A 12,286-nucleotide genomic window follows, 5' to 3' on the forward strand; every position below is an offset into this window, starting at 1 on the left:
TAAGTCACATTCGTATAAAATACTCTTAAATCACATCACATATTTCAAGAATATTACAGTTAAATTTATTTTTCCCATTCAGTCATTCCCTTTTTTAAAGCTCTGTACTTCTTATTCCTGAAAACAATACTAAGTCTGGTTTGTTGTTACTAAAATTCAACTGTACTTTTCATATCACCAAGTACTGTTCATAAAAAATGTAATAGGGAGACAATTTCTAATGAATCATAATGGATAGCAAAGCGCTGTAATATTCATACCAACCTTTGGGTTATCATTAGTTTTACTTAAAAAAAAAAAAAAAAAAAAAAAAAAAAAAACGAGTTATGGTGGACATAGGATATATTACACAAATTAAATAATAATGTCTGTAATAAAGAAAGAAAATTAAACATACATTCACATGCTCAAATAATGTCTTAACTGGTACATCAATATGCTTTAAACATGGACCTGAAAAATTCACATTTGTGATAAATGCTAATATCTGTGCAAATTCCAGCTCAAAATGCAAACTACCTAATAAATGCTACTTTGTAAAATGTACCTAAGTGAACAGGATGGGAGTAACTGAAAACTGATAAAAATTGTAACATGTTGACCAGTACGGCCTATCAGTTTGCAGTTGCTACTGTTCAGCCATAAGACAACACAATTAAACGTATCAAATACATCAACAAATAAGTTGATTTCAAACTCAATTACACTCAACATTTCAGCTATCATTAATTCACCCTTTTGCCTTTGGTTTTGTAGAGATAGTGGCCTTAAACATAATGTTACTGGCCTTAAACATAATGTTATTTTTAGCGAGGCCTTAAACATAATGTTATTGTTAGCGACTAGCAAGCGATCACTGCATGTCAACATCATTCGATTTCTATCGATTCACCTATTTCAGTCAGCTACCCAACCAGAAGTCTTCCTGGAATGCATGCATATATTTCAGTTCTGCTTCTACTATCTTGTTGGTTCTATCTGCATTCTGTAGTGTTACCAAATATGGATGTACATCTACATACCTACTCCATACGGTGAGTAGCTACTAGTCATTTCCTTAGCTGTTCCATTATTAAATGTGGTGAGGGAAAAACGACTATCTATAAGCCTCTGAACGAGCCCTAATTTCTCTTACTTGATCTTTATGGTCCTTATACGAAATGTACGTCAGCGGCAGTTGAATCAATCTGCAGTCAGGTCCAAATGCTGATTCTCTACATTTTGTTGATAGTATTCTGTGAAAAGAACATAGTCTTCCCACCAGGGACACGCTGTGATATTCACATGCTGATCGAACCTACCAGTAACAAATCTAACATCCTGGTCTGAATTGCTTTGATGCCTTCCTTTAATCTGACCTACTGGGTATCCCAAAGATTCGAGTAGTAGCCAAGTATGGGTCATACTTCTGTTCTATATGCAGTCTTCTTTACAGATGAACCACACTTTTCTAAAATTCTTCTACTAAATCATAATCGACCATTGCCTTCTACTGCAGTCCTTATGTCCGCATTCCATCTCGTATCACTTTGCAACATTACAGATAAATATTTAATTGAAGTGACCACATTAGCAGCACAGTGCTAATGCTGTATCTGAACAATACTGGAGTATTTCTCTTACTCATCTACATTAACTTACATTTTCCTACATTTGGAACTAGCTGCCATTCATCACACCAACTATAAATTTTCTCAAAATCATCTTATATCCTCCTACAATTACTCAACAATGACATCTTCCCATACTCCACAGTGTCATCAGCAAACAGCAGACTGATGCTCACCTTGTCTGCCAAATCATTTATGCATATAGAAAATAAGAGCGGTCCTATCACATTTCCCTGTGGCACTACTGTCCCACCCCCAAACTAACCAACCAGTATGCCCAGCCTACGAAGTCTGACATCTGTAATAAAGGGTGGCCGCCAAACCCTATGACGCCTGGACGTGTTTTCACCTTGGTTTCGCCACATGTTTAAGAAACTTACCACAGCATTCCTTGAACATTCAACAAGTCGTGCAGTTTTCAAAATGCTTGTACCAAGCCTCCAGGCCATCACAATCTGCCCTGGATATAACTTGGATAGATCACGTGCATTCCCATTCTACACATAGACAGTACGATCACTGACAATATTTGTACCGTGCAAGTGTCTGACTATCAGTCATTCTGCGCCAGGTGATGCTGCTATCGCCTGGATGAGTTTATATCGACAGTAGGTCGGCGGTCATAATGTTCTGGCTGATCAGTGTACATAGGTAAGATGATGCATACTGCTGAACATGCTTGATGAGAACACTAATAGAACACCACACTGCAGCAGCATAACAAGTCAGCAGTTGCAGAACATTGCCTATCGGAATCGTATGGAATGTATTATGATCATACTACACAGACTTCTAACTTAGGGAACTGTGTCATTAAAGGATTATTGAGATTGGGTATGGGAACTGCTGACCAGTCTTTAGTAAGATCTGAGAATCCACTGATTAAGAAGAGGAAGGAGATATCTCACAATTAACTGATTTTGGTGGAAAGTGGAGCAACAGCAGAGATTCCACCAGGATGCATCCCTGGTCACGAACTGTGGCTAGAGCAATGTGTCAACACGATGTGGAAGAGCACCGCACCAGTCCCTAAGCATTCAGTTCACCATCAGCACACCCAACGATGGCAATGTGGCTGATTGTCGAAATACTGTGCCCATTGCACATTCACATCTGGCTGTTCACCCGTGAACTATTTCACCATGAATTATGCTTGAAGAATCAGTTACCCATTGTTGAAAGCTTACATTGTGCTTAATGACAGAAGCAATACAAAGACAGTTTCAGGAAAAGTAATGTTCAAGTTTTTGTAAAAGCCAATATTTCATTAGATATGCTGCAAAATCACGAAATACCAATTCTCGAAAGAAGATGAACCATGCATGAGGACTTTATGTGAGAAATATTTACCAGTTAAGTTATTTATATTTCAGATTTGAGACTTTTGTCAATTTTGAAAATAAAAGGCAAAGCAGACCTCAGATTTAGTACACTAATTTAGAGAATATGCGTTTTTTGTGCGCACACACAAAAGACTATCAGCTTATCTGCACTCATTTAGTGGCGAATATAAGTGCTGTCTCAAGTCTGCTGTTCACTGTTGCTACTAAACCTTAAATGTCACATCGGAATTACCAAAGTCACACACGGACACATAGAATATTCATTTTTTCTTATAAGGGTACCATTTCCCCCCCCCCCCCCCCCCCCCGCACCAGAAATGTATTAAATAGCAGTAAATGATTTTCTGTGTATTGCTATGCCACATAATTAAAAATTTAGAAACCAACTGCATACAATCATAGTATATTGCATAAACAGGTAGTGTTTTCTACGTTGCTTTTCAGATTTTTTATCCAGTACTTGTCACACACTGCAGCGCTATTCACCAGATTTATTTCATTTGTCATATGCACAATGTGTTTCGGTAAACAAGTCCCATTGTAAAGTGGGTTATATTACATTTTAGGTATGAAACTTGATGCATTGTATGTGAGTTGCTATGTTGCAGCGGTGACTTAAACTGTAACATAAACACATGAAAACTGTTATGTATTTGTCTTTTATATGCAAGCAAGTGGTAAAGTGATTGCAGTTACAAAATTCTGAATGTTCTCTTATGAAGAAAATCATCTGCTACTCATCACTTACAAGTTCACTTCAAAGTTTCGTCAATATAATTACTTTCACACTTGGCACCAGGTAATATACAGGGTGTACATAAAGTCCGGGAACGCTTTCAGTTATTTACTGCATAAGAACCAAACATTGTACAGATGTCATACACGTCATTTTGAAGAGAAACTTTTATTTTTCTTTTCCTTCACGTATACCGCCACAGCGTAGTTTGGTAATTTGCTGATAGTCAGTGCTAGTCACGAACATGGTGAGTTCAGGTGCAGAGCGAGCTTTCTGTGTACGCCTCCCTGATCACCAGATCTCACTTCGTGCGGCTTTTTTTTCTGTGGGTCACATTAAAGATCTGGTGTATGTACCGCCTCTACCACATGATGTAGCACAGCTCCGGGAGAGAATATGGGAAGTGACTGCCATGGTCGACAATGTCATGCTGAGATGGATATGGCAAGAATTCAATTACCAAATTGACGTCTGCCGGGTCACTCATGGTTCGCATATCGAATGTTTCTAAAAAAAACTTTCAGAGTTTCAGTTCAAAATGCAATATGTATGGCATCTGTACAATGTTTAGTACTTGTGCAATAAATAATTGAAAGTGTTCCCAGACTTTATGGACACCCTGTACAATGGTAAAATGTGTGTGTGTGTGTGTGTGTGTGTGTGTGTGTGTGTGTGTGTGTGTGTGTGTGTGTGACAGGGGGGGGGGGACCATCCTACTATGGCTAAGAGCAAAGTGGACAACCCAGTGGCATGACATGCAGCTGAACAAAACATGTTTGATTTCAATGGCTGCTTCAAAACCGGGACCAAGTGGATTGTCTCCTCCACCATAAGCTTTTCTATCCCTCCCCCTTCCCCGCCCCACTCCAAATTATTGCTTTCATTCACTGTGACACGTGCATTCTGTCTGCAGCAGCTGGAGATAGAGGTTATGTGTGCATGAGGTGTGTCTGCTTGTTTGAATGTGTGTGTGCGTATTTATGTTTTCTTTTCTTAAGAAGGCTTTGAGCCGAAGCTGAATGTGTAAAAGTCTTTTTGTTGTGCCTATCAGTACATCATCTGTATGGCCAGCAGCAATCTATCATTTTCATAATACTGTCGATATTCCAACCTGGACTCTCCATTAAGGAAATTTAATTCATCTATGAAAGAAATGGTTTATAAAACACTTGCAAGGACAATTCCTGAGCATTGCTCATCAACCTAGGGTCCTTACCAGGTTGGATTAGAAGAAGAGAGAGTGAAGAGCCAATGAAGTGTGCCACGTTACATCACAAGATCACTTAGGAATCAGAGGATCATTACAGAGATGCTCAACAAGCTCCAGTGGCAGACAGTACAAGAGAGGCAATAACAAGAGAGGTTTACAAATGAAATTAAAGGTCGTACATTTCAAGAAGGGTACGGCAACATATCACTTCCTCTAACAGACGTCTCCTGAAATATTAGTGTTGAGAAAACTGCAGAAGCAGAGCTCATACTGAGATTTATTATCAGTTGTTCTTCACATCATGACTCACAAATGGAACAAGGACGGGAGAAAAATGATAGTGGAACCAGAAATACCCTCTGCCACATATAATAAGGCAGCTTGTGGAGTAGAGATGCCGAGGGAGATCTATTGGTGTGTATGGCTACATGTACGTCATTCACAAATTACTAAATAGTACAATGCCTTGAATATTAAAAAATCAGCATATTAGCCTTCAATACTACTCATGTTAATAATGATACATACTTATTATACTAACTGATAACATTTTAATACTTGTTTACAGTTCTTCACAACATTTGACAACCATAACCCTACTGGAGTCACCGTTTAACATTCCAAATTCTGAAGGATTAAACACACATTAGAATTATTCTGTATCCAAATGTATCAATTGAGAAATCAAACATTGAATGTTAATCATTTGCCCTGTCAAAAATCAAGAATTCCTCACATTCAAAACAAAACCACCATCATGATTCACAGAATTTGCATGAAAACATAAGTCTACTTACAGAAATTCTTATGTTACAAAAATTACCTCTATTTACCTCTAACACATCATCCTGACCTTTTAAACTAACGTAGGTGGGAGACTTGATTAACTCCACAAGACTGCACGTCCACTTCTTACAAACAAGTATAGGATAATTTGTTGCACAAGGTGCCATGGCCAGTAAACCAGGTTTACGAAAGAACAGAGCAGTGTTGAGGAAATGGTGGAGCAATGCTTCAGTGATGTCAAAGTGTCTAGCCTTGCAATTCTTGGCATGTGCTGCACCACACACAGCTTTATGTGAGATAAGAAACAAACTAAGCTACACTTAACTTGTTGATTCAGAAGTTTGTTAGTCAAATGGCAACAACAGTGTGTATTATGCTGGGTAGTAAACTAGTTCGATATATAGCTAGAAAGAGCAGACCAATCCAACAGGTCAGAAATGTAGATTATGAGAAATTTTGTTTTCTAAGAATAGATTCAGTTAAGCAACAAGTTTGGCACCTTGGAAAATAATGTTATACAGTCATGGACAAAAGGGGGCAATGATTTAGCAAAGACATTTACGCAACCAGTAACAGATGTCACACATATGGAGAACAGAAATGAAAAGAAAATTTCAATTAGAACTACTAACAAGAAACCAAGAATTTTAAGCAAATAATGAAAGAAGCATGATAAAACATACCGAATTAAACAAGAGGTAAAATATTTATATTCAAGAGTATGTGAGGTCACACAATGTATAATTTGTGTTGAACAATTGCAAACAATATAGGAATTTAGAAAACAAAGTAGGAATTATTATTTGGTAGACACATTTCATAAGTTAAAGATGACAGATCATAAGTAAGTAACAGCGAAGATGAAAAGTATTCAAAGACTTTTAAAATTTTTGTATAGAGAGAGATCACACATGGTCTTCAGAGCCTGATCACACAGTGCACGTTTTTAGTTTTTATTATGTTTTTAGATTAATCAGAAACAAACAGTTGATAATGAAAATGTACATAAAGACATTTAAACTATGATGAAAGCAAAGGTGTCTGGTGATTACGGTGCTTTAAAAGAAATTATTAAAGCTGGATAAAAACTAATATAAAACAAAAATTGCAGAGTGTTTGCAAAAGAAGACAATTCCTCCTAGCTGGAACAATGCTGCAACTGTTCCGCATTCACAAGCAAGACAAAAGAAAAAGATAACTGTAGACCTATCAGCCCATTTCTTTAATGTACAAGGTATTCATCAAAATTATCACCAATCACATAGGATAGAGGAAAAAATGATAGATTTTAACCAAGCGAAGGAGCAAAATGGCTGGATATGGCGATGTAGATCATTTGTGAGTCGTAAACAAAATTACAGCGCAGGCAATAATTTTGAACTGCACAAATTTGTTTTAGATTCATGTATTATTAAAGTACCACTGCATACACTTCACAGATTTTGATGAAGTTTTAGACTCAGTTTCAGTCAAATCTGCACAAACAGCCTTTGAAAATCAGTGAACTGAATTATGGAAAGGGTTGTTGCTATTCACCATATGGCAGAGATAATGTGTCAAAAAAAAAAAAAAAAAAAAAAAAAAAAGCCCACAACACACGCAAATCTCATACACAACCACCACAGTCTTTGTCTGCTGATGCCAGGCTCGGTGAAAGGTGAAAATCAACTGAAATTGGCTCAAAGACATAATGAGATTAAAGAAAAAATAAACAAAGAGACTGTAGTGTGGCTTGCGGGTCTGTGGGTGGATAAGTGTAAAGGAGGGAGACGGAAGATGCGAATAGATTAGGTGAAGTTGGTACTGGAACAGAGAGGAGAAGGCGTTAGGGGTGGGGAGGGGTTGGTAGGATAAGATACAAGTTCACGTGGCACAGGACGGTACAGGAAATAACACTCAAAAATGTGCAAAAGTGATGCAGAAAGAGAGATCAATTTGAAGGTATAGGATTAATATCAGTGGGAGTAATGTGGGACATGAGATGCTGCACCAACAATTGACGCAGTCTTGTAGCTGTCTGTTGTGCGCGGTGGAGACAGTTGACACAGTAGAGAGTCAGTGTGGTTGGTAAGGTGACAAGAGAAACACAGGAAAAGAAGAGAAAGGAGGACTGGCCTCAGCAGCCAGTGACTGTGGTCGTGTGTGTGTGTGTGTGTGTGTGTGTGTGTGTGTGTGTGTGTACGTGTGGGCGCGCGAGCGCGTGTAGGTTTTTACATAACTGAGGAGGCCCAGTACCTGATAACCTCAGACAGATGAATACAGTGCAAGAGATGCAAGACAACACATATCCAAACACCACCCAAACTACTTCTGTAAATATTTGCGCTCAACAAAAGTAAAAATTTCTCGAAATGCATTGAGCTAAGCATGAAAAAAATACATAACTGGAGCAGCGATTCATTATTTAAATAATAAATAACTGCTGCAGGCTTTCCAAAAATATTGATTATGACGTATGAAATTGAATCAAATGTTTCTCCTTCCCAGACAGTTATTGGTTCAGGTTACATCAGCATTTTTATCAGACAGTAAATTTTTATTAGATAATAAAAAGTCCCTGAGAAGCATTTTGATGACTATTATATAGATATATATAAAGCATGAAGATTCAAGAGGGGGTATCCTATATGTAACTTTTACAGCTTAAAAATTATTTCCCACATTTTACACTTTCCCGTATTTTACATAATTTTTTTGAAGTCCCTTGAAAAGTGGGATTTCATTCTACTTCATACTAGGCCATTCTCTTCCTTGTCCCAGCCCCTTCTCTTCAAGAATATTAATTATGAAGATTTTGTGTCTGATGGCATACCCAATAAATTTTCTTTTTCTTTTCTACATTTTCTTTAGTAATCTTCCCTCTTCATTTGCTTCCTTTAAGACTTCCTGGTTGGTTTTCCTTTCTGTCCAATTGTTGTAGCCTTTTCTGCCATATCCACATTTCAGCAGTTTCCTTTCCAGTTTATCCAGAGTCCAACTTTCACTTCCATAAAGCCGAGTACTCCCTAAAATAATTTTGCAATGGATTTTCTGCCATTTACATTCATATTTTTTCTGGTTCAAATGTTTTTCTTAGTCATAAATGGCTGTTTTGCCAATGCAATCCTCCTCTTCATTGCCATTAATCATCTATTGTCCTCTGCAATCATACTATGAAGACGACAAAATTGTTTCACCTAATCAATTTTGACGTCACCAATATTTACATCGGTTCTAGTTCCTAATGTACTTTTTCTGCACTAGCATTACTTTTGTTTTAAATTGGTTCACTTTTAATTTCCACAGTTTAAGTGTGCCTGAGTGGACTTGTAGCATTCTATTCAAAATTTTTTCAGAGTCTGCAGCTGTCATGATGTATTCAACAAATCTGATCCAATGTATCCTTTCACCTTTGTCTTCTCCTTCTTGATATGAATAACTTTTTCAACAAACATAATAAATAAATATGGGGATAGGGGACATACTCGTCTAATTCCTTTTCTAATCCTGAACTCTTCCTCTACCTTCCTGATGTTTACTTTTTGTGCTTTGGTTCTGATGCAGTTGATTATTCTTCTAGCATTCCAGTCAAGTTCTATTTTTGTCATAACTGTAAAGAGTGGCTTCTAGTTCACATTGTCAAAAGCATTTTCTAAGTAAATAAACGTAAGGTAGTCTGGCCAGAATTGCCAAATGTGTGCATGAGGTGTACCTGGCTTATGTGTGAATGTGTGTGTTTTCCTTTCTTTTCTAAAGAAGGCTTTGGCCAACCGCTAAGTGTGTAACAGTCTTTTTGTTGTGCCTGTTTGCAATTCAACATGTCACCTTCACAGTGAGTAGCAATCTATACTTTTCATAACACCATTGACATTCCAACCGGGACTTACCATTGTAAGGAATGTTGTTCTATTCATACCCATCCTTCTCTCCAATACAATGCACATGGCCAAAATTGCTTCCCTTGTTCCTCTGCCTTCTCTAAATCCAAATTAGCCTTCTCCAAATACTGATCTCCTTTCCCTTTTATCGTGCTCTATCTACATTAATGAGTAATTTGGATGCACGATATAACACACATATTGTTCTATAATTGTTATATGCCAATGCTAAAACTCCATTAAACTTTACCAAGATAATCAGAAATTCAAAATGAAAGGGAAGTTGGAAAAGCAGATTCCATGACACTAACATTATTCTCAGTAGCCCCATGCAAAAACAAAGATGTGAATACATGTTAATGGAATGTTATCTGGAAAACCTCCATTTAACTGATAACAACATACTGATTGATTTTTTAAAAATCTGCTTTAGTTGCACTGCTATAGCTGAACTTTTATTTTGTCAAATGAACATGTTTCAGTACCATCACTGGGCCATTGCCTAGTGCACAGTCATCAAAGTCACCTACCCCTATCAAAAATATGTCTGGAATTTGTAATTTACTGTTTACCTCTAGTGTGGATAAACTTCCACAGCAAGTAGGAAAATGTAATATAGTAATTTTGAAAGTAGGACTTAAAATCATCTATAACACTATTTCACAAGGGTTCTATTTTTGATATTAAAGTGTGTGCTTCTAAACCAGTTTACCATGAGAAATTCAAATATGTAAACAAAATATTGTTGTCAGGTATACTTTTGCATCCAGTAGTGATGGAACGTGACAATTTCTTGTTCAACAGCAGGTGGGAAGAATAAGAAGTCAATGGGTTATCCCCCGCCACACCTATGCAATTAAGACCACCTGCAATACCTCATTAACTTCAACGATGACAGACAGTTGCTGCCTCGGCAGTAAACTTTCACGCTTCCCAGAGGCAGTTGCATTGAGTTTACAACAGTGGTGTGAGCCGTAATTTGTGTCAGTCTTAATGAGTGAGTGTTTTGGGTGCCAAGTAACCATCTCTGTCATATTTCTGAGTGAAGTTGAACCTCCTGTGTTTAAATTGATGTAGCCTGGTGCTGAAGGTAGACTGACTGACTAACTGTTTTTACATATCAGCATTTCTCTAGTTCTCTAGTATTAATGTATTACAGGCGTACTGCTGAAGAGGTATTTTTAAATTTTCAGAAATGCGGATGTCGATATAAGCCAGATAACTTCTGCTATATCTGAGGGAAGTTCACCTTTGTCAGAAGTAGGAAAAAATTTCAACAGTCATAAAGAAAGCATATAAACATTACTTTAATAGCGGTAGGAGACCAAGATAAAGAATGGGCACCACATTTCGGTTGTGCTACATGTTATTGCAAACTAATTCAGTGGTGGAAAGGTAAAGAGAATTTGGCATTTTTCGCTGTGCCCATGGTGTGGAGAGAGCCAAGGACAGCGTTACTGATTGTTATTTCTGTCCAACAAAAATTCAGGGTTTTACAAACTAAAAATTGAAGGGGCACATTGTTTACCCAGATCTGCCTTCAGCAAGAATGCCAGTGTAGCACACTGACAGCCTTCCAGTACCTTCAAGAGCTTCAGGTCAAATTCGGAGTGACAGTGAAGTTAGTAGTACTGAAGAAATCGCAGATGATCCTTTATATCACTGCACAAGTGAGTCATCACCACATTTTTTAACATAAGCAGATTTAAATGATTTAGTACGTGATCTAGGACTAAGTAAACAAAAGGCACAGCTGCTTGGTTCAAGATTAAAAGAGTACAATCTACTCCACCAAAGTACTAAAATCAGTGTGTTCAGGCACAGAGAACATGCCTTTATTTCCTATTTTGCAACAAACGGAGCACTGACATTTTGCAATGACATTGCTCGCCTAACGAAAGTGCTGAATTTCACCTATATTTCACAAGAGTGGAGACTTTTCACAGATGTGTTGAAACAAGTTTCGAGGGTGTTTTGTTCCATTACGGAAATAAAATACCTTCTACACAAGTAGCTTACGCCAGCTTGACCAAAGAGAATTACGAATTCGTACAAAGGATGCTAAATTCATTACAATGCAATGAATACAAATGGCAAATTATGCAGATTTCAAAGTAATTGCTATGGTACTGGGAATGCAACAATGCTACACAAAGTATGCCTGTTTTCTTTGCGAATGGGATAGTCAAGGCAGAAATTCTCACTATGTGAAAAAGAAATGACCTAGGCGAAGATGGAAAGTGAGCGAAAAGAATGTACAACATTAAAGTCTGGTAGCTCCTGAAGATATACTATTTCCACTGTTTCACATCAAACTTGGCCTAATGAAACAACTCGTAAAGGCCACGAATCCAACAGGTAGTGGGTTTGAATATCTAGCTACCAGCATTTTTCAGCTGCAAAGGTGTATTTGCGGCCCCACAAATCAAGGAGCTGCAGAAAGATGCAAATTTTGAAGCACATTTAACTGACAGAGAATAGACAGCATGGGACTGTTTCGAGATGGTGTCAGAAAAATTCCTTAGAAGAAGAGCTACTAACTACAAAGCAATAGTAAACGACATGATCAAAACATATTAAGATCTGTGGTGCAATATGTCTATGAAGGTAGATATCACGGTCTCTCATCTAAACTGCTTCACAGAGAGTTGTTATCCAGAATGAGATTTTCACTCTGCAGCGGAGTGTGCGCTGATATGAAAAGACAAAGGTCCCGAGTTCGAGTCTCGATCCGGCACACTGTT

At 37.6% G+C, this 12,286-nt stretch overlaps 1 protein-coding gene across 1 annotated transcript in view; it reads right to left on the reverse strand.

Moving 5' to 3' along the window:
* LOC126471163 (uncharacterized) overlaps positions 1-12,286 on the reverse strand; it is a 253,999-nt gene that overhangs the window by 76,384 nt on the left and 165,329 nt on the right. The window lies entirely within an intron of this gene.

This window comes from Schistocerca serialis, chromosome 3 (genome assembly GCF_023864345.2).
Source record: "Schistocerca serialis cubense isolate TAMUIC-IGC-003099 chromosome 3, iqSchSeri2.2, whole genome shotgun sequence".
NCBI lineage: Eukaryota > Metazoa > Arthropoda > Insecta > Orthoptera > Acrididae > Schistocerca > Schistocerca serialis.